We start from the raw sequence: 23,218 nt of genomic DNA, 5'->3' as shown, positions 1-23,218 counted from the left end.
AACTGCTCTTCAGGAGAGGCAGTGAAAAATAAGAATCACAGCCGCCTTTAGGTTCAAAAGCCTACAACCATCATGATGTTCAGAGAGAAGAATGTGAGATGTGCATAGGGAACTGCTGAGTGCTGGAAAAATCTTCTGTAGGAAAAGAGAACCTGGTAAGAATGATAGAAATGTGGTCAGGAAGCCATGCAGAGTAAATAGATGATATTGTCACTGGTTAAATAGGCAAAAAGGCCTAAGGAAAAAGACCTGGGGTGGGGGGTATCTATTTTGAAATGGATATATATTATCCAAAGAGTTTTACATCGTAGGTGACATTTTCTTAGCATTAAAGGTCAGCATGCTGGGAAAATAGCATGTAGTTTTGCATCAAAATGTCCTGAGTAAAAGAGATGCATCTGGATGTATTTATGGGTGAAATGAGCTTTATTTAAAAATATTCCAACAAGGGGTGCCTGGGTTGCTCAGATGGTCGAGGATTTGACTCTTGGTTTCAACTCAGGGTCATGATCTCGGAGGTCAAGTTCCACATAAGGCTCTGCACTCAGTGTGGAGTCTGCTTGAGATTCTCTCTCTCCCTCTCCCTCTGCCTTTCCTCTACTCCCTCCCTTTCTCTCAAAATAAATCAATAAATCTTAAAAAAATAAAAGAATAAAATGCTCCAGCAAAACAACAACAAAATAATATAAATAAAAAGAGAATTTGAGAGATGGAAGAAGGTTGGCAACATCTGTGATAATTATTATTGGCTCTAGGTGGTGGCTCTATGGGGATTTGTCCTCTATCTCTGCTTCATATATATTTGAAAAATGTCTGTGATTGTGTTTTGTTAAGAAAGAAAGAAAATGAAAACCATCACTTAAATATAATGATATTTTGAAAGAATATTTGCAATGACCATGAAAGAAGGGTTGCATTTGCTCATATACAAACAGCTTTACAAATCTATAAAAAATAAATAAATAAAAAGAAGTAACTCAGTAGTGGGCACTGTGAAAGGACTCCATCATATGACTTACAAAGAAATACAAAAGGCCATTGAATTCGAGGAAAGTATTCAACTTCGGTAATGGTTACAAACTGAAAATTAAAATAAATTGTGATATATACTTTTTATTTATTACACCTCAGAGATTTTTCATGAAAGGGATAGAGAACTGAAGGCTCATCAGTGGCGTCCATGGGGCAGTTCTGAGGACAGTTAAGCATTACATGTTGATATAAAGCAAAATGTAAATGTGCAACTTTTCTGGTGTAACTTCAAGGAATACATGCTCAAGCAATAGGTGTGTGTGAGTGTGTGTATTAATATTCATTGGAATAAGGATTTTAAACAAATATTAAAAATAAACTAAATGTTCATCACAAGATAAAACAATGTTCATAGAAATGAGTATTTGGGGGCAGTAAAAATTGATGATGTACGCCTATGTTCTGAGATGAAAAGTTACTAGCTCTGCACAAGTGAGTGATGATTCAAGCTGCAGGATAGTTTTAAGCATTTTGCAGGTATTTGGAAGGGGCAACAAAAGGCATAATATGCAAAGTGTTTTGAAAATTTATTTAAATCTAAGAGAATAATGAATCCAAGAGGGTTGGATGCAGATATTTTAAAATCCTAATTTTTAACTTTATTGAGAAAGTGAATGACTGGGTTTATTGAACACTGGTAAATAAAACCCAGAGCTACAAAGTTTAGCAAGGCCCATGAATAATATGTCTCCAAAAGGATTTATGAAGACTGTATCACACATTTCAAGTCCCAAGATTTACCACACACACCTGGGGGCCAAATTAACTGAAAAACAAAGTGTATTCACCAAAACAAACAAAATGTTTTTCCAGAGCATGAGATTGAAGATGAGAAACGTTGCTGCAAGTCCCTGCTCCTGTAAAGAAGCTTAAAACAGAACAATTATATTTTTGAACAATGGAAGCACTAGTTTCTGAAACAGAGTTGACTGGTGAAACAAATTCAAATTACACTTTTGAAGCATTTGTCTTTTTTATTGTTGTATAATACACATAAATAAAATTTACCACCCAACCGACTTGAAGTGTTCAATTAAGTGGCAATAAGTACACTCACAGTGTTGTGTAACATCACCACTGTCTACTTCCAGAGTACTGTCATCATCTCCATGGAACCCCCGTATGGGGGTCTCATTAAGCAATGGCTCCCATTTGCTTCTCCCCCAGCCCACTAATTAGTGGCAATCACTAATCTCCTTTCTGTCTCTAATGATTTTCTTATTCTGGATATTTCCTGTAAAGGGAATTCGATATTTTGTGTCTGGTTTCTTTTACTTAGCACAGTGTTTTTGATCATAATGGTCATCCATGTTATAGTATGTATCAGTATTTCATTGCTTTTCTATAGCTAAACAACATTCTATCATATGCCTACTTTGTACACTCATTCATCTGTTGACAAACACTTGGGTTATGCCTACCTTTTGGCTAATGTGAACAGAGCTACAGTAGCTCTATGTTTGTGTACATGTTTTTGTTTGAACACCTGTTTTGAATTCTTTGGGGTAGATTCCTTGGGGTGGAATTGCTAAGTTATATCGTAATTCTTTGTTTAACTTATTGAGGAACTTCTAATCCATTTTCCATAGCAGTTGCACTGTTATAAATTCCCACCAGCAGGGGATCCCTGGGTGGCTCAGCGGTTTAGCGCTGCCTTCAGCTCCGGGTGTGATCCTGGAGTCCTGGGATCGAGTCCCATGTCGGGATCCTTGCATGGAGCCTGCTTCTCCCTCTGCCTGTATCCCTGCCTCTCCCTCTCTGTGTGTGTCTCTCATGAATAAAATCTTAAAAAAAAAAAAAAATCCCCACCAGCAATGTATGAGTGTTCCAATTTCTCCACATTCTCACCAATACTCATTATCTGCCAATTTTTTGCTTACAACTATTCTAGGGGTTTGTAAGATGATATTTCATAGTGGTTTTAATTTGCATTTCCCTGATGACTAATGATTTTTAGCATCTTTTAGTATGTTTGTTGGCCCTTTGGTTATCTTCTTTGGAGAAAGATTTATTCAAGTCATTTACTCATTTTTTAATTGGGTTACGTGTCTTTTTGTTGTTGAGTTGTAAGTGTTCCTCATATATTCTGGATACTTTATATATTCTGGGCATACTAGACTTTATATATTCCAATATCCAGAATTTTTTCCAGATATGTAATTTGCAAATATTTTGGCCCATTCTGTGGCTGTCTTTTCACTCTCTGGGTAGTATTATTGATGCACAAAATTTTTAATTTTGATGAAATATAACTTACCGATTTCTTCTTCTGTTAGTTGTGTTTTCGTTGTCATATATTAATTTTCATTACATTTTGAGATACTCAAATTTATCCACAAGAGGAATGCTTTATAATCCATAATTAATTATTTAAATTTATTTTATCTTCCCCAAGCAATTTTATTGCTATTTTGTTGTTGTAGTTTTTTAAAATGCATGCTCTTTATCCATTTGGTGAAAATAGAAATTTAATGTAAAATTAAGAAGTTGGGAACTTTTCATAGATTTTATTTGCTTTCTTAAAAAACCTGTGAGCTAAAACTAAAAGTTTCTATGTTGGAAAGATGAAACATGTACTAGAATTGGAAAGAAAGCAACTAAAAATGTAGAAGTTGATTTTATTCAGTATGTTTAGATCTGATGATTTATACCCTCTGAATCGTAAGGAATTGAAAGGGTTACATGATGAACCATTACTTATTCATTGAGGAAAATAGATAAAAATTTAATCTCCAACTTTTCAAATGGATTCAGGATAATTCTAAAAATGATAATATGCTTAACGATATCAATTCTTGGGCTAGAAGAATGGGGACTAGCTGTATTACTAATAGTGAGTCAAATACTTGAGCTCATTTTGTTTTTAGTTTTATGAAATGGGGATGCAATTTTAGTTCTGGAGAAAGTTGATCCCAAATTAAAAACTAAGAAAGAATCAATGCAATAATTTCATGAAGAAACATGCTGACAGCATTTGCTATCAGAAACCTCATTGCTAGTAGAATAAAAAGGATAGAAGTAACATGAAGAGATGTGAAAATATACTCAACATCACATGTTGTGAAGGAAATGTAAATTAAAACAACAATGAGATACCCCTCTGCACTTATTTGAATGACCAAAATCTCAAACACTGACAACACCCAATGCTGGTGATGTGGAGCAACAGGAATGTTCATTCACTGATGGTGGGAATGAAAAATGGTGCATCTGGGAGGTCTGAAAGTTTCTTACAAAACTAAACATACTCTTATCATATGATCCAACAATCACTACCCTTGGAGTTTACCCAAACAATTAAAAAACTTGGGTCCACACAAAAACCTGCACATGGGTATTTATAGCAGCTTTCTTCATACTTGCCAAACTTGGAAGCAACCGAAATGTCCTTTAATAGGTGAATGTTGAAATGAGTTGAGGTCTGTTCAGACAATGGAATATTAATCAGCACCAAAAAGAAAGGAATCGTCAAGCCATGAAAAGACATGGAGGAAACCTAAATAATATTACTAAGTGAAAGAAGCCGATCTGAAAAGGCCATATACATAACAACATGACATTCTGGAAAAGGCAAAAATATGGAGAAGGTAAAACAACCAGTTTGCCAAGAGTTGGGGGGAGGGAGGGATGAATAGGAAGAGTTCAGAGGATTTTAGGGCAGTGAAACTGCTCTATATGATACTATAATGGTGGATACATGTTATTACACATTTGTCAAAATCCATAGAACATATACCAAGAGTGAACCTAATGTAGACTATGGACTTTGGGTGATGATGATGTGTATGTGCAAGTTCATGGATTATTACCCTTCTGCTGAGAGATGTTAATAGTGGGAGGGGTTGTGCGTGTACGGGGACAAGAGGTTTAAGAAAAATCTCTACCTTCATATCGATTTTTCTGTGAGCCTTAAAGTGCTCTACAAAATAAAATCTATAAAGAAGCATACAAGTGGTAGGTCTGTTTAGAATGCCACAGCAGGATTATTCTAGAAAATTAGCTTGAGAGACATACAGGATTGGAATTCCCAGAGTAGGTGACAAAATGGCATATCAAGGCAGGTTTGGCTCCCTACCTTCAAATTAAGCCCGATGAAATTACAGGAATCAAGGGAGAATTAACAAAAATGAACAAAAGCAGGTGAATCCCTTCAGGAGTCTGAGGCTGTCCTGAACTTATGTGTAAGGGAAGATAGATAGTTGCAGCTGGTGGAAGAAAGGGCCAGGAATTGCAGCAGGATGACAGATTGACCGGGAAACTTTTGACTTCTCCTTTTTTCCTTTTGCCCACAAGGCGATTTCTGCTTCTTTTCTTTATTTCATAACTCTTCAGCAAGGTTCTAGGCCACTGATGCCAGGAGCTGTGGGGGATATCAGGGCAGAGAAGAGGTGATTGGTGTGGGATGTTGAAGGAAATGAATGGATAGCTGGGGTGAGTAGCTACTCTTAGGCATTTGACTCCCTACTCTTCTGATTCTGAACCACCAAAGCCAGAGTCTACAAGACTGCCCCTCTACTACCACTACACTCTTGGGGAGTGGTTCTCAGATTTGAGCATGTATCTCATACTCACCTGGAAGGTTTGCTGAGCCACAGATTGCTGGTGCCCAGTCCAGAATTTCTGCTACAGTAGGTGTAGGATGAGTAATTTCCATGCCTAACAAGTTCCCAGGTGCTGCTGATGCTGACGTCCTTGGAGAACCACTCGCTATGGGTTTAAAGGTGAAAACCTAACTGGAAGAGTCTCCTGGAGTATCTGAAAGTAGGTGTTTGGTGCTGTTGCTCTGGGCTCTCTCCCGTCCCATTAAGCTCTTGGGACTCATGCAGACCAGGACCGGCCTTTCCTCAACACACATGACTAGAGAAGCTGACGTCCCCTGGAAAATGAACTCACCAGATTAGACATCCGAAGACAGAGTAGAAGTACTTCAGACAACCACAACAACCAACCATATAGCAACACCATCTGAAAAACAAGGTTATGCACTCAGGAAAGAATGTAGAATTTTCCAACTATACACCTTGTCCTGCTCTGAATGTTCACGTCTCCCCATAGTCACATGTTGAAAGCCTCCCTTCCCTGCTCTGATGATATTTGGAGATGGAACCTTGGGGAAGTAATACGGTTTCCATGAGGACACGGGCATGGTCCTTGTGATGGGATTAGTGCCCTTAAGAGAATAAGGACAGCTCTCTCTTTCCTCTGTGGGAGGACACAGTAAGAAGACAGCGGTTTACAAGGTCAGGAAGCGAGTCCTCACCAAGAATTAAAACCACCAGCACCTTGACCTTAAACTCCCAGCCTCCCGAACTATCAGAAATAAATGTCTGTTGCTGAAGCCCCCCAGTCTGTGGTGTTCTGTTGAGGCAGCCTGAGCTGAGACACATGTCATTTCCCATCAGGGCCACATCAGCAGGTGCACTGAGGTGACTTCTCAAATATGCTCTCCCTGTTTCCTGACCATTCTTCTTAGAGGCCAGATACTGAACAGAGTGATGAGATCACATCTCTCTTGAACACGTTATAAAGCCCTTGTGGTATTTGACCTGACTGTTCAGAGTTCTGACCACTGGCTATGGTAGGTTGTGCTCACCCAGAAGCTGGCCTTGAAACAAGGATATATGTGCAGGTATTTTCTCTGGAGTTGAGCCAAGATAGCCCTGGTGGTGGACTGGAAAGTGAGTCAGGGAAACCAACACTGGTGCATTCATGAGCAAGTGATCCCTATGGGCAACTGAAGCAGAATCCCAAGGGGACCTCTGGGAGGTGATACAGCATAGACCATACTTATGTTCCACCCGGAGGAACGTAGGATATTAAGCCATGGACTTTCATTGATCATTGATAGAGGGCTGCTCCCCAGAGGTAATAATTTTTCGAGACTTCCATCAGTGGCCAGTGTGTGTGTGTGTGTGTGTGTGTGTGTGTGTGTGTGCATGTGTGTGTGTGTGTGTGTGTGCAGAATCAGTAGGAGCCAAGGGGATGGGATAAATGCACCTACATCACCTTGCTACCTTATCTTCTCCCAATTACCCAGAAGACTAACATTTCATTCCTATCCTTTGAAGCCCGAATCTGATCTAAGAAGCATCTCTCTCCCTATCTGGTTATTGATGCCCGATAATCCTCTAAGTAGGGACCTTCTCCAATTAGAAAGCAGGAGATTAAAATAAAAAAAAAATGAGCCAAATAGTAGAGTCCAGTAGCCCTTGATCAGAGATCTCAGGGCTATGAACCCAGAAACTGCCTGCAATGCTATTTGAGTTTGTGTATTTTCCTGAGCTTTCTTCAGCTATCAGGGCAGGCCTGGGATGCATCCAGCCAACTATTCCTCCTAAGAAGGTCAAGAACCATTGGCCCAAGTTGATGAAACACAGTCACACTAAAGTGTAGTCCCTCATGAAAGTAAACGGCCAGCAGCACTGCCTTCTTGATCCGACTTGGAGACAATGCCATTGGAGACGTTATGGGAAAGGCTACACAAAGGAGCAGAGAACTCCCTAAACCAAGATGGCATTTGGAAATTTTAGTCTTGAGTGAAGCCAAATAGCACCTCTGTGTTGATGTCTTGCCTGGCCCAGGACACTGACATGACTGCTTGCAGAGCTGAACCACAGGAAGCATGCCACCAACACTTACTATAGTGTCATGTTTGTTATGTTTGCCTCCTTCTTCCCCCATTTCCTTTCGGTCCTTTCCTTTCTTTCTCCAAGTCCTAAATTTTTCTCCATCATAACTTATTCATCCCTCTATTGTCAACTGTTCCTGCTATATACCAGGTAATGGGTGAGGTCCTAAGCCTATAATATGCTAAGATAGGATGATGTCTTCACCCGAGAACCCCAACGTTTACTGAGAAGGACAAACATGAAATGCAGTGCCATTCAGGGTGATAAATACTATGTGGAGGGAGGAGATGAATATATGGAGAGTCCTCAGGAAGTCAGGGGCTGTTTTATAAATTTGTGCTATGGTCTGAATGTTTGTGTCCTCCAAAAATTCATACATGAAGTCTTAATGCCCAATATGGTGGTATAGAAAGTGGGACTTTTGGGAAGTACTTAAGCCGTGAGGGTTCAGCCTTCATGTTTGTGATTAGTGCCTTATAACTGAGGCTCCAGAGAGATTTCTAGCCCCTTCCATCGTTGTGAGAGCAGTAAGAAGTCTACAACTGGGAGGAAGGCGTTTAGTCAACCATGGTGGCACCTGATTTCAGATATGCAACCTCCAGAACTGGGAGAAATGGATTTCTGTTGTTTATTAGCTACCAGGTCTACAGTATTTACTTGTAGAAGCCTGAAGGGACTAAGACATTGCATGTGGTAAATTCTGACATTGAAATCTGCACATAGTTATGGCTCGATATTCTTACTGCCCTCCATTACCCATGTGAAAACGTACTTTTTAATTTCAAACAAGAGCATTTGGGCTTTGCAATTTTCTTCCAAGTGGTAGATGGGCTTGGCTGTCCTTAATGTCTTGCACACACATACTGTGGTCACCAGCACACATTGGGTATGGGTTTAGTACTGATGGTCTGTCTATATCAAAGACCATGGTACTACTAACTGACCCATCAGTGACCTAACCCGTGATCTCTTAGCAAGCCAATTTGCCCAGCTGATAGATGTGGGCCACCACTGATCATGCCCAGAGAGGACTCAGGCCCACTCAATAGTTTCTTACCCACTGAGGTGTAATTCTAACCAAAGTAAAGAATGCCCAGAAAGAATGCAGATACATCTCTCTCCTCCAAGTTTCCAGAGATGCCTTTTCCTTACACATAGGAGCATGGACAAGGCTTATTTAATAATTAAATTAATTATTAAATGAAGGTTATTAGCTAGCTTCTATAGTAGATAGGTCCCGGGAGCCCATATAGGTCTCACCCACACACAGCGGTTAGTCCTTTGTTATTTCAACCATACCTCACCTCTTCCCTTCAGAGTACAGACTCCTGAACTAAGTTTTATCTCTAAAATGGGCTAGTTTGATTTTCACCCCCAGGAATTTGGAATTGTTACCTAATATGCTGGGTGTTATGCAAGAAAGGCAATGAGGCTGAAGTTAGGGTAGTTATATTTGGTCATCTATGTGCCTCAACAGGGAAATGCATCTTGCAGTTACAGGAATGAGAGCCAAGGAGGAAGAGATAAGACCCTGTAAGACCTGGTGGAGATGAGAGAGGAACCTAGGTCCCTGGCTGGGTTCAAATTGGATGTTCCTGTTCCTTGTTCCAATTTCCGATAAACCCTGGGCTACCTCTCTGCCCTTGGGTGCCACAGGCATCCTTTATTCCTTATTGGGAAAAAAATGAAAATGAAAACAAATTTTCACTTAAGGCAGCTTGAGTAGGTCTCTGTTACTTTCAATCCAAAGAACTTGACTAACTGTCCTAAGAGAGAATTTCTCACCAGCGTGAGCTATTCTTACCATTGCTGACCTTAGGCAATTTAATCTCTTGAGATAGTCCTTTAAAAAGAGATTATTATGACCATAATGACAGATAAATAGAATCTTCATGTCCACTGCCTGGTTCTGTGACCCTAGAATATAATGGAAGCATCTGGAGAGAATGAGGAACTGTATGAAAACAGGCTGGGTTGCCCTGAGGGAAATTAGCGTAAGTGTTCTGAAAGAGAGGAACTAGCTGTCAGGGGAAGCAGGAATGTCCCCATCCTGGAGATTTTCAGAAATAAGATAAGCAGTTACTTGTCTAGGATAGCTGGAAGCATTCAGATGACTAAGCTACCTTCCGTTGTCCCTCTTCTTTGGGTCCCTGGAGTCTGTATTCCGGGCTCCATGGTCATGTTTTGTGTTGGGAGGTGGGGTCCTACATTATGGGAATTTGTCTAACTGTCTCTGTGGGCAGGTGGTCCACTTTCAGAACCTTTGCCACAGATTTTATAAGCAGACCTTTGAAAATTCCTTGCTCTGCAATCCCCTGGATTCTGGTTTTCCAGTAGGCTCATTGGTAATGCCTTAAAGATGATAAGAGAAATGAATGATTCAGAGAAAACCAGTGAAACCAAATAGGAAGTTGGAAAAAGTGAAATTTTACAATACATTTTCCTGCCCTTCACTTGTCTGTCTTTTCCTGGCCAGGATTCATCCTGAGAGTCTATTTTTACCCTGTTCCTGACCCAGCGAAACCTTGAGGTTCTGCAAATCTAACCAGATTTAGAGTCCATTTGTGTTTTCTCTGTAACCTCTTATTTCTGGGAAAGAGAGGCAATGAGAAGGGACTGCTTCGACTTGTACTCATTTCTCTCCTACCACACTGACTATGCTTTTGGTCTCCCTTAGGGGCACCATGTGTAGGACCTCAAGCAGCCCAACTGGGAAAGAAAAGTTTTACAAACTGAAAAAAAAAAAAAAAATGAGGCAAGACAAATCTCTTCTACAAAAGGGCACAGGGAGTAGAACTCCCCACATTTTCTCAGACCTTTGAGGCCCTAATCTTGGGATATCAGAGCTGGGTGAAAGGCAAGTCAAAAGTATGCTTTCTCACTGTGGTTGCCAAAACCTGACACCATTTCAGAGCGGTTCCTCCTGCAGATGTAGATGCAGGCTGGTATCCTCAGGAGGAAAGGGCTTGCAGGGGCCAACTCCCAAAGTGTTGAAGAAAGAACCTTCCAATGCAGAATTTTCCCACACTCAGCAACAGGGCAAGGAGAAACCAACAGGCACAGAGTACTGCGGAAATCACAAGATGTGGTTTGCAGCTGGGGGAAGAGCGGCTATAGTTCTTGCCATTCGGGGCTTCTTCTGGCTGGAATATTCTTAATCCTAAAACTGGTTAGCAGGGGATTTTCAGGTGAGCTTGAGGGGAAAGAGTGAAGAACATACCTATTGAATCTCTCTGTGTCTGTCTCTCTGTCCCCGTCTCTGTCTCTGTCTCTCAGCATCAAAGCAGAACATGCTGCCTTGTCTGAACTGAGAGTGAGACCTGAAGTCTATTTCTGGTCTGCCAACTGACTCCCTGGTGACCTCAGTCACTTCCTCTCATAGCGCCTCAGAGTTCCCTTCTCTGAAGGACTCTTACAACTAGACAGATCCCCCAAACCTAGGAGATGCCAGTAGACACAACTTTTGATCACTACAGTCTGAGACCCTGTGGGTTTGATTTTTGCCAGGGACAGGTGAGTTCCAAGGAGAATATTCTCTGGTCATGTTCATCCTGGAAATAATGGATCCAGGGGAAGCAGTTTCCTCCTGTCACTTTCTCTGGTTTCACAAAATCCTCTAGATTAACTCTTGGATTCCATCCAAAGCTGGTAACAGAGGATCCCCGGAGAACAGAAGTGGGGATGAGGAAAATATTGGAAAGGAACTTCAGCTTCAGGAAAAATATTGCCCAGATGAATTCTAAGGCATCAGCTACATTCTTTGTTGGGCTGCAGCTACCACAAAAGTGTGTAAATCAGAAGGATGAGGACTGGGCTTGAGGTGTTCTCAGGTCCTAACATAATCTGGATCAAGCTAAAAAATATTTGTTAACATGCATTGTGTGCGTATTAAAACTTCTGTTAGCTCTTCTGTTAGGTCTTCTGTGGTGACCACCAAAAAATGGTCATAAGGCATGTAACTTTCAAAATACTAGTAAAGAAAAACAAACTGAATTCAAAAGGACAAAAGAAAATAGTAAACAGTTAAAAAGCAGAACAAACAGAAAATGGAAAATGATAAAGAGAAATCAGAATAAGTCATTACTTAAATTTTAAAAGGCTAAATTCTCTAGTTGTGATTGAATTAGATTTTGAGTGGATTTTAAAAAATAACCCAAACTCTACACTTTTTATAATGGACATATAGCATAAAAGATTTCAGAAGGATTAAAAACAGAACAGTGGGAGAATTTCTAGTAGCCAAATAAAGACTGAAACAAACAAACAAACAAACACGTGCAACTATGTTCCTACCAAACAAGAGACTCTATCTAAATTCTAAAGTAAATTATGAGAGAACAAGAGGGCTACTAACATCAGTGTCAGAAAAATATAATTTTAAATTTGTAAACTAAGAAATAGCCTCATAATATAGAAAAATGCACACACAAGACTAGAAGGGAAAAATAGATAAACCACCTTCGTAGTCTTAAATACCTAGGGAGATATACCATGTTCATGGATTGAATAACACACTATTGCAAAGATGTCAATTTTCCAGATTGATTGAGGAACTCAATTCCAGTCAAAGCTCCACTTTTAAAAAGGGTCTTCCTTGGTAAAACAAAAACAAAAGCAGACAAAAACACCATTCTGGTGAGTGGTGTTAATGATGTACATGTGTGGGGGTAGGGAGTAGAAGGGAAATGTCTGAACCTCCCTCATGGTTTTGTTGTAAACCTAAAATCCATCTAAAAAATAAAGACTTAAAAAACTAAATAATAATAATAAAGAATTTAAAAATATTAAAAACTTCCCATGAAGTGAATGAAGAGATAAATTCCAAACTGGGAGATTCTTTCACTAATACATATAATAGTCATTTTCAGAATGTATAAACAACTTCTACACAATTGACTTTTAAAGTTGCTAATAAAATGAGAGTAAAATGGCAGAAGGTTTGAATAGGTCTTTATGAAAGAAAACATGATGACCTATGAGCACTTGAAAAGGTGTTCATCTTCATTAGTATTCAGGTAAGATGCAAATTACAACCATACTACCCAGTCACCAGATTGGGAGAAAAATTACAATATTCAAAAATATGAAGGACAGTAGCACTTTTTGTAATAGCAAAGACTGTAAGAAACCAGAAAGCCCAGTGGTATCTTTAAAAACTGTGGTCTATGCTTGCCATGGGATACTACACAGCAGTTAAAATGAACCAGCTATACGGTACACATCTGGATAGATGTCATGAACTGGTTTTTGAGTGGAAAAAGCAAGTCACAAGAGAATACAAAAAGTAGATTTTTGGAGCTCCTGGTTGGCTCAGTCAGAAGAGCCTGCAACCCTTGATCTCGAGGTCATGAGTTCAAGTCCCATATTTGGTATAGAGTTTACTTTAAAAAAAAAGGTATATTTCATTCCTCTGAAAGCCATTATTTATGGATGGAGGAAAATAAGAATAATTTTCTAAAGAACATAGGGAAATAAACTTAAAAGTCCAGGTGATGAGTTACTTTGAGAGGGGACAGAAGGAAGTGAGATTAGGAAGGAGAGCTCAATGGTAATTATCAATTTTCCTAAAGTGCTAAGTGAGTTCATGGCTGCTAGATGGTTATTCCATATATATATATATTCCTTTTTTTTGTCAAAAACAAAGAATTTTAAATAACTTGACCAATTTGGAAACCCCTTGGTATGCCAAAGTCATCCTTTTAGAAAACTTCAAGTTCTTGTGCTCTCTGATGAGCACTTTGGGACTTTGGGTCCTAGGAAGCTGATCTTCTGAGAATTATTTTGGGACTCTTTTTGGGACTTCTGAGAATTATTTTGGGAATCTTTACGTAGATTTGTCATATTGTATCTACTCAATACTCAAGAAGAATTTAAAATGTTGTGAACAACCTTCTGATGCCAAATGGTCAGTTCTACCTCATTCTTTTTAGAAATACATAATATTCTATAATATGGACACATCATCTCAACTGAATCGCTTCCCTATTGATGTAATTTTAAGGATTTTGTTTCCAAACTTTTGGCTTTTCTCTAAAAAGGGATCTTAACAGTTAGTAATTTTTATTTTTTATTTTTAGGAAAGGAAGTGTCTTTGTTCAACAAAGCAAACACACCCATGCTTTCAAAGTCCTCCAAGTGGAAGATGTGAAGCCCAGAAGCCAGAGAAGAAGGAAGAGAAAAGGCAGAGGGTGGGGGTGGGAGAGGGAGTGAGTCAGTGTGTGAGGTGGGGGTGACCCTGGCTATCAGGTTGAGTCATACTCTGCGATCTTGACCTATTACAAAGAACTCTGTCCGCCTTTTTCTCCATCACAGCGCACTGGGCCTTTCACTTTACTGAAACTTCTTCGACCCCTCTGCTAACCAAACACATGATTCTCTTATGCGGAAGTCCCATATCTGTAAATTTGGCATGTGTCCTTTTCCCCTGCAAACTTCAGGAATTGGATTTGCCATATGAGTATCGGGGAAAATTCGGAAACACAAGAACCAGAAGATGGCTGCATAAAGACACGACAAGGAAAAGGCATAAAAGGTGTAAAGTTCTCTTTGCAAGGAGACCCAGGCTAAGCCAATCCTGGGCATGCAGTGGTCCTCCCACCTCTATGATGCTTCGTGAACATTTGTTGATTCCTTAATTTGTTGACCAAGTAAATGATAAAGAAGAATTTACTCAATTTACAACTGTTAATAGGTGTGTCCCTTTGTAATAGACAACTTGGCTATTTTCTAATAGGTTGCTGAAAAGATGGCCCAAGATGCCATTTAAATAAAGATGTTACAGTATGTAATGGGTCACAGAAACCACGAACACAATATCCAAGTAATTTAATAACAGTTAGGAATAAGATTTCCATTAGACATGCCTGGAATAGGAGCGTACTACTTTACTGCTTTCTATCAAGAAGACCTCTAAATTCCCAATTTAAAACTGATACGTTTCAAGCTCGTGAATTAGAGTGGGTATCTGAGTAAGAGAATAAATTGGGCCAGAGACTTAGCCATTGTGCTGCTGTGCAAACCTGATTGCTCCTGTGAGGTTATTAAAAATTCTGGGCTAATGTTCTGGAAAGAATGAATTTGCTATTATAGCAATCTTCCTGCATCATGGTACCTCTGCAGTTGAAGCGCTATCTCTAAATTTAGCATATGCTCTAGGAAGGAGATTAATTGAATTAAGAAGTATTTATTAGAGAAGAAATAAATAGCTTTTGCCAATTAATGAGATCAATCAGCCCAACCATTAAAGAGGATTAGGGAGCTCTGCCAGAGGTGTTGGGTTTTAAGATATGAAGCCTGATAGGCAATATTCCAGGGGATGTGGAACCCATTCACGAGCCATATACATTTAGAAGCACAGAGTAAATGAAGTGTAAAAGAGAGTAATGGAGCCATTGTAAAATCAGATTAGGAAAATGTATCACCTTTCCCTTCTCCTTCTTCCCACCCCCTCCTCCCAAACATCTCACTTACATAATCCTCTATACCGACTATCAAAACAGTATGCAGCTAACGATAAGTAGCTGCTTGGGAATATCATCTGATGATATTCGTCACCATTTGGACATTAGCGATGCATGCAGAGTTATTTTCTAATTTGCTGTTTAAAAAGGAAAAAGTATTCCGTTTGGACAATCTGAAATCATATCAGATTTTTGCTTTGACTTTGCGGAAATTTCAATTAAACAAAGAGGAGTCCCCCTTTCCTCCAATACCTCTCTAACATTTTTTTTTTCCCTACCGTGTTTTTTCTGGACTTCCTAGAACCGAGGAATCATTGGTTTGTACTTACACACATAAAAATGACACACAATATGTTAGTTTCCAGCCGCTATGTTCTACAAAAGGCAAGAGAAGTTTGCCTAGGGACACTCTTAATTTAATTTCCGGATGTAAAAGCATCTTCATCCTGCGAATATCCATCAGCATGCTGGTGATGACCCTAAGTAGGATAATCTCTACTCCCGGAATAGAGAGACTGCTGGACCTGGAAGGGACTCCAGGCATAACCAGGCACATCGCCGTGGTCTGGGTGGCCTGGATGCTTGTGTCTTCACCAGGATGCATTAGCAGTGTCTCTGCAGGCTCCGTGAACCCACGGGGAGCACTTCAGGGAGGGCAGTGCCTGTCCTGCCCTGGAGTGAAACCTTCATCTGTGAAGGAGGGCCCCGGGTCAGGAGAGGTGATCAACAGCTTCTGCTCACCAACGAAGTCTGGACGCTGTGTGAACAGTGTTTGTGCATCACTGAAGCCTCACAACACCCCTGGGAGGCAGATACCATTACCCCCCTTTTGCAGATGTTATTCGTCTGGGTGGTTGATCAGTTGTGAAGTTAGGATTTGCATTCACATATAATCTGCTTAAACTTACTTACTTTTCCTTTTCCCTATTCCTGCTACTTCCTGTTTCTGCACTTGACACTCGCTGCTTCCCCGCCTGGGATAAGGCGCCGCAGCTAAGAGCACGGAGTCCACAGTGAGACTGCCTGGATTTCAATCCTGGCTTTTCCTCTTACAGGCTGTGCAGCCCTCGGCAAAGTACATGGCCCCTCTGTGTCTCTGTTCCTGCATCTGTGGAATGGGGCTGATAACGCTACCTGTCCACAGGGCTGCTTAGAGGATTAAATGAATTAGTGTTTGTAAAGCACTGAAAAGCATGCCGGGCACACAGTCTAAGTCACTGTTGTTGTGATCACATAGGGATTACAATGGCACACGGCAGGCACTTAATTAAACATGTTATTCTGGGAAAACATAATGTGTTCATTTCTGCACAGCTGTTCTTGAGTTTTCTCCATTTTTAGAGACAAGTGTTTAAACTTTGCTCTGTGGGACGGGAAGAGCAAGTTGCAGAAAGTCCACTGTGCAACATCATGGCCCTTCCAGGAGGGAGCTATTTGGGTTTGCACCCTCCATTCGGACCGCTCCCCCCATCTTGGTTTAGTCAAATTAATTTTGATCACTGTCACATTATAAGTTTTTAAGGACAGAGCCCTGAGGATTTTTTCATATATATATATATATATATATATATATATATATATATATGCAGGTGCACAGTCAATGTTTTTTGGATACACCGTTGGGTCCTTATTGCAAAATGGCAGCTAATTCTGGAGGCACAGAAGGCTGCCACCAGGACGCCTGCGTGTGTGTAGCAGGAGGGGCCCCACAGTTAGGAGGCCTCCATTCCACAATGTCCAGCAGGGTCCGTGGCCGGAGGCAGAGGCGGACGGTTAGCTGCTCAGTAGGAAGATGGGCCTATTCCCCTTTGGTTCCTACCCAAGGAGGAGGGCTCATTGTGTTGAACACAGTGAAATGCCAGAAAGATATTGAAGGAGTAGAGAACCGAATCCAACTCTAATTTTGTTTGTTTGTTTGTTTTGCTTCACCCTTTTTAAAATTTGGAAATCCTGGACTCTCTGTACAGGAAGTAGCAGAGACAGTGATGTTCAGGCAAAGTTCTATGCAAAACACTATGTTCCTGGTCTCCTTCTTTGTTGAAATACTAGAGAAAAGCTTAAATGCCTTAAAAGTTATCATTAAGTATTCCAACGTGTCATTTCGTGCGCAGTGAATGCTAGTTGTGGTTTACTCAATTTTGACAGCTAGACTTAATTAAACATGTTATTCTAGGAAAACAGATGACAATCACTGGAGGGCTCTTTTGATTATATGTATAGAAGTAACTCACTAATTTGAGCATCTGACATTAGCCTTCCCTCCCACTTTGTTGCAGGGTTGGCAAAGCCCTCAGCTGGGTGAGGAGGAAGGGATGTGGGATCAGCGTCCTGAGCGGTCAGATCCGCAGCATTCACGTGTGTGCCTCCTGCTCCCGTCCCGCTCTGCTTCATCACAACAGGCTCCTCCTGAAGGGGAGCATTTGACCTTGACCAAAGGAGATGCTCAGCCTCTCTGTCTGCAAGTGATCGAAGGAAGCGTCCATGACCCGAGCCTCCTAGACATCCTAGCCAGGCTGCAGACCAACCTACAAAGCTGAAAGCAGAGGCTCTCACTGAGCAGTGCCAAGGGCTTTGTGGTAACTCCCCGTCACACCCCACACTGTCCCAGAAATGAGTGTGGTCACCTGCTGCAGGTAGACAGCTGGGGTTCCCTCCACCCCTGACTGCAGAACTCTGGGGGGGGGGTCAGGGCTTCTAGAGGATCCCCACATCGGTCATTTATTCTTGGCAAAAGAGTTGGGTCTCTAAGTCTAGACCCCTTTGTAAATAGGGTACAAGTGTTATTTGACAAATCTAAGGATGTTGGGATTAAGCTTTTCTCTGTTATTTTAGCAAGAGTAGGGGGGCCAGGGAAGAGCATTCTTCACGGAGCTCGGCCCGAATATCACTGTCTGCTTATGCTGTTGGCTACATGGCAATTTATTCAAATTCCCTAGGCTCCATTCTTAAATGAGTTGGCCCTGGTGTCACCCAGAGCCACATGGCAACACCTAACGACAGCTTTTAGGACACTTTTTGTGTGTGGGGTGGGGGAGTAACATTTCTCTGCTGCCTTGAATCCTTCTGTTTTTCCAGTGTATGTTGGTTAACTTTATTTGCATCGTTTGGGGCTTTGATTTTAGTCAGCACAATTAATAATTTACGCCCCGACTTAATGGGGCTGCGGAGGGGATGAGGGAGATCTTGGTTCAAACGCTGTGGCTCCCTGTATGGACAGCTATGGGCATCTTGTGTGAGTTGCCAAGTGCATTACAGAGTAATAAATGTATAACGAGCTGGGCCGCCTGCGCGCCTGCTAAAAATGAACTCTGAGTTAAGTAAGAGAAGCCTTTCCATCGTGCGGCCTCCGCCGAGAAACTTCAAGAGCGGTGGAGTCCTGCAGGCCTTGCTCCTCAGAGCGAGTGCGGTGCGGGTGTGTGCACGAGCGGCTGCGGCCCCTGTAAATCCTGCTTTATTTTGGAGGCACTTCTTCTCGAGAAGTTGTTTCAATCAAGAGAGATCCCTAGCCGTGTTCTGAATTATGCGTCATGCGACAGGGCTTTGTGTGACTCAGAATCTTCTCATATTATTATTGAGCTGGGCACGGCTGACGCGCTTCCAGTGTAGTTTATGGGTGTGAAATGGTTAAACAGCAAAACCACCAAGATCTGCAGCTGGGAGTGGCGGGGGCAGGTTATTTGCCAACTGGCCACAGTCAATGTGGGAGAGTGAATCACATCCAGGATGAGGGAGAATTTGATCCCCTGGTGCTGAATACAGAGAAGTCTGTACATCTTCAGATAGTTCATTGTAAAGCAGGGGAGAGGAAGGAGAGGACTCACACCCATGTAACCAAAAAGCTGCCGGAACATTCTAGAGAATACACTGGAGGAAAGACTCTTCCTTAGAGAGTTCAGATTTAAAAGCTCAGATTTAAAATGGTGAGCTGAAAGTTCTCATCATTGACAGCCGAGATGTTTCTTCTGGGGGAAATACTTACCAGTTGTTACTTGATTCTGTATGTTGGGCCGGTGGGGCCTTCCCTGGACTTTCCTGGTCACTGCTGGAGAGCAGGGCCATTGTGTGCCTCGGGTGCTGTAAGGGGTCAGGACAGAGCTCCCACGTGGTCTTCAGCATGGAGAAGTGTCTGCCCCTTGAAAAAATAATATATGGAGATCCTCAAGTGGAGAGAAAAAGAGAGGGGGGAGGGTGGGCAAGGAGCACTCCATCCCCCCCCCCCCAAGGCTTCTCCACCTGCCCTTTCTTCCCACTTCACATCTGCAAACCAGTCAAGCATCGCTTAAATAAGTCACTGAGTGTTGTTCATGCCGATTCAAATTGGGCTTCTGTAGCCGGTGACAGAGAGACCCCTGGGAACTACCATGAAAGAAAAAAAAATACAACAGAAACGCACAAAAACCAAAACAGATGTATAAAATCCAAGACCTAATCTTTGGGAAGCCTAATGATGAAGACAGATCCCAGAAATAGATACAGAAGTGAAATATGTACCAGAAAGCTTTCATAATTCCCAAATTTTGAGTGAAAACTTGTATGCGAAATCGGGAAGGGAGCAAATAACACAAATAGAATAGAAGCAGTAGGAAGCTCCGACAAACAAGTAAATGAGGGAAATTAAATGAAAGGGAAAGTAAACTGGAAACAATGTCAATAAATATGACAGAGATTTAATTGGATCCTCACAAAAATTGGTAAGAAGAAAACTAGGGCTCCAATAGAAAGTTCAGAAAATTGAATGAACAGATAATTGACACAAGTTGATCATATATTTCCAATTTGAAAGTTCAAAAAAAAAGGACCCCAGAAGTACAAGTTAATATCACATTGTTAAAAATAACGGAAAATGTTCAATATAATGGTAAAGTCATGCATCTTCTTGGCTTTTTGGTGGCAGGGTGTATTGACCAGATTCTTTTAAAAAACAGTGAAAAATTCTCACCAAGCTTCGAAGAAAATTAGTAAGCCTTGTCCGGGAAGTCCTTTTCCTTGAAGTGTATCAGAAGATAACAGAATTTAAGAGCTGCGGTAGGAGACTTTGGTCAGGAACAATGGAATTCCAGTCTCAATAAACCTAAACAAATAAAGCACTCTATTTTCCCAAGTATTTGAAAAAGCCAGGGAAGGAATGGCCTCGTAGGCCCGTGGAGGGAGGCTTTCAAGCAAGGTCCTTCTATTGCTGTGTCACAAATTGCCATAAAATCTGAGTCTTAAAACTGTTCCCACTTCTTAGGTCATGACTCCTTGGGGTGGACGTCTAGTCAAGGTATGACTGGGTTCTCTGCTCCCTTCTTGTGAGGCTGAAGTCAAGGTGTGGGCTGAGCTCTCTTCTGGAGGCTCTAGAGATGAACCTACTCCCCCGCTTGTTCAGGTTCTTGACAGATTCATTGTTTGTGGTCGTGCGACCGAGATCCCCATTTCCTCCTCGCCTGTGAGCAGGAGACAGCTATCAGCTCCTGCAGGCTGCTCATGCTCCCTGCCACGTGGCCCCTCCATTTTCAAAGCCAGCGGTGGAGAACCTCCCAAGTGACAAATCTCTCTCACTGTTCAACACTCTCACTTCCTGCCTCCGACCTCTAGAGCTGGACTGCAGGGCTCATGTCCAGCTAGATAATTTCTCTCCTGATTAACTCAAAGTCAGTGGATCATCAACCTTAATAACATCTGCAGAATCCATTTTGTCATATAACATATTTATGGGAATGTGATATTTTGTGCTCACAGATTCCTCCAACACTCAAGGGGAGAACATGACATAAGGGCGAGGGTCATTGGGGGTCACGTCAGGCTTCTGCTCACCACACTCTCTGTGTCACGCTCTGTCTCATTGCTTGCATTGACTGTTTTTCCACAGAATGGGTGTGATGCAAGCACCGGGCTCATGTTCCCCCTGGTGTGCAACCATATGCAAGAGAGGGTCTTCTCGTCCCAGAGAGGGTGCACGAATCACATGGTCCGTGGAATTACCCAGGGAAAGGGTCCCCAGGGTGGCTCAGCCAATTAAGCATTGGATCCTTGATTTTGGCTCAGGTCATGGTCTCAGGGTCCTGGGACCGAGCCCCATGGTGAGTTCCCTGTTCAATGGGGAGTCTGCTTGTCCCTCTCCCTCTGACCCTCCCCCCATTCACTCTCTCTCTCTAAGAAAAAAAAAAAAAAAGAAATATAAATAAATCTTAAAAAAAATTACCCAGGTAAGGATCTTGAGATGGTCAACTTTGTCATGTGGTCAAGAAGAGATTAAATTAGTAGTTGACCTCATGCCTTAGTAAAAACATAAATCGAACAATACTGAGATAGAAATTGATACTTAGTCATTAAAACTAGACTTACCTAAACCATATAGGAAATGCATTCGTTCAAAGAAAAAGTCAACAGCAGGGGCAGGAAGAGCCGGACGCAGGGAAATCAGTGACTCCCCATTTCCACAGTCTGCCTGCTGCGGCGTCGGACTCGGCCTCAGACTGCAGAAGGAGACATCACTCAGATAAGCTCCACCCTCACGTCCAGACCTCGTGTTCTCAGCTGTACCATTTGGAGGAAGGGAGACTGTTTGCCCTTGAAGCTGTTGCATCAGACAGTTTCTCTTTCCAAAGGCCTGGGAAACGTCCCTGGCTCTGGCCCTGGCCCGGGACTGATTGCTCTGGTCGTGTGGAGTGTCACACGCCAGGCATCAGCCACTGAGGCTCCCTCCGTGGAATCAGTGCTGCTGGCATTCAGCTTGGAGGAGCTTGCTAGAAGGAACTGAAGCCACACAGGAGGCATGGCCAGTGGGGAGCCAGCCCGCAGCCAGTGCTACAGGACGGAAAGGCGTCCCCCAGGACACAGGGCGAGAACCATCGCCTCCCCTAGGAGCCAGTGTGCACCTCCACATCCCAGGCCAGGAAACAGAGCCCCGTGGCTGTCTTGCCCTGAGCAACAGCACTTCTAGCAGCTGCCTGTTTGGAGCTCCCATTTCCCCTGCACGTGCGGCTCATGATCTGCAGGCCTAGGCCACACGGGCCTCCCAGAGCAGCCCCCCATAACTGCCTTTCCAGTAGGCAGGAATCTCACTTCCTTATTTCCAGGCACAAATCATTGCAGATGCAAAACTGCAGCCTTATTTTAGATACAAGGGTGGAGAGGGCGGCTCCTAAGTCCTCCCCGAGAACTTTTACCTCTGAGTAGGAGGCCACCTGATGCCTGCTTGCTGGGCCCTGAGGCCCTTGGCTCCTGTAGGACGTGAGCTACAAGACATGTGGCTGTGCCTTCAGTCCCCTCTAAACTCACTTCCATGTTCCTGGGGCTGCTTCTTACAGCCTGTTCCTTATGGAGAAGTTTTTCTGAGTTACCAGACTGCGTGCGGCCTCTGGGAGCCAGTGACACTGGCAATGACGTGTGTGGGGGCTCACTGGGGGCTCAGCGGTTGAGCACCTGCCTTTGGCCCAGGTCGTGACCCCGGGGTCCCGGGATCGAGTCCCGCATCAGGCTCCCTGCATGGAGCCTGCTTCTCCCTCTGCCTGGGTCTCTGCCTCTCTCTGTGTCTCATGAATAAATAAATACAATATTAAAAAAAAAATAACCTCATGTCATTGGATTACCAGGCAGAGCCAGATACAGGTTCAAAAAGCAAGAAACATATTTTCTCCTTCTTTAGTGGTCTCTCTCTTAACTCCTCATGATTTTTATCTGCTTTTTAAAGTCCTCTCCCTCTAGCAGGGGGTCGATCATGGGCGGTTGCAGAGCCTCTCAGTGCAGGGCACCCAGGCCCATGTCCCTACTCGCCTGGCCCTGTCGGAGCCCCCACGCCCCTGCGCCCAGGTCCCGGCAGGTAGAGGCGTTGGGGGCGTCGGCAGAGAACCCATTCCAGGGAGGGGGCGGCTGCAGACGGGGTTCTGCATGTGAGCTGAGGCCCCTTCTGCGTATGCTCCGCTGCACACACTGGCCTGCACACACGGAACACAGATCCGGGATGAAAGGCCTACCAACTTCAGGATCGTGTGGCTGCCCGGCCTGAGTGACGGCACTATCTGTGGGCTGGGGGCTGGTCCTGCCACCGGGCCCAGCAAGCAGGGAGGGAAGCAGCAAGCACAACACTGAGCTGGATTTCTCAACTAGCTTCAT

General features: G+C 42.6%; 1 long non-coding RNA gene across 1 annotated transcript; it reads right to left on the bottom strand.

Annotated features, from left to right (window-relative positions):
- Positions 1-1,609: 1,609 nt before the first annotated feature.
- Positions 1,610-21,645, bottom strand: LOC112661447 (uncharacterized). Its single transcript, XR_003137712.3, has 4 exons — positions 21,449-21,645; positions 19,101-19,253; positions 5,926-5,997; positions 1,610-5,392 (listed from the first exon to the last, which is right to left on the bottom strand). It is a non-coding gene; the product is annotated as an uncharacterized LOC112661447 (long non-coding RNA).
- Between the last annotated feature and the right edge of the window lie 1,573 nt (positions 21,646-23,218).

Source organism: Canis lupus, chromosome 18, assembly GCF_003254725.2.
Source record: "Canis lupus dingo isolate Sandy chromosome 18, ASM325472v2, whole genome shotgun sequence".
NCBI lineage: Eukaryota > Metazoa > Chordata > Mammalia > Carnivora > Canidae > Canis > Canis lupus.
The sequence above is the reverse complement of the archived record's forward strand: the minus strand, read 5'-3'. Positions and strand labels throughout refer to the sequence as shown.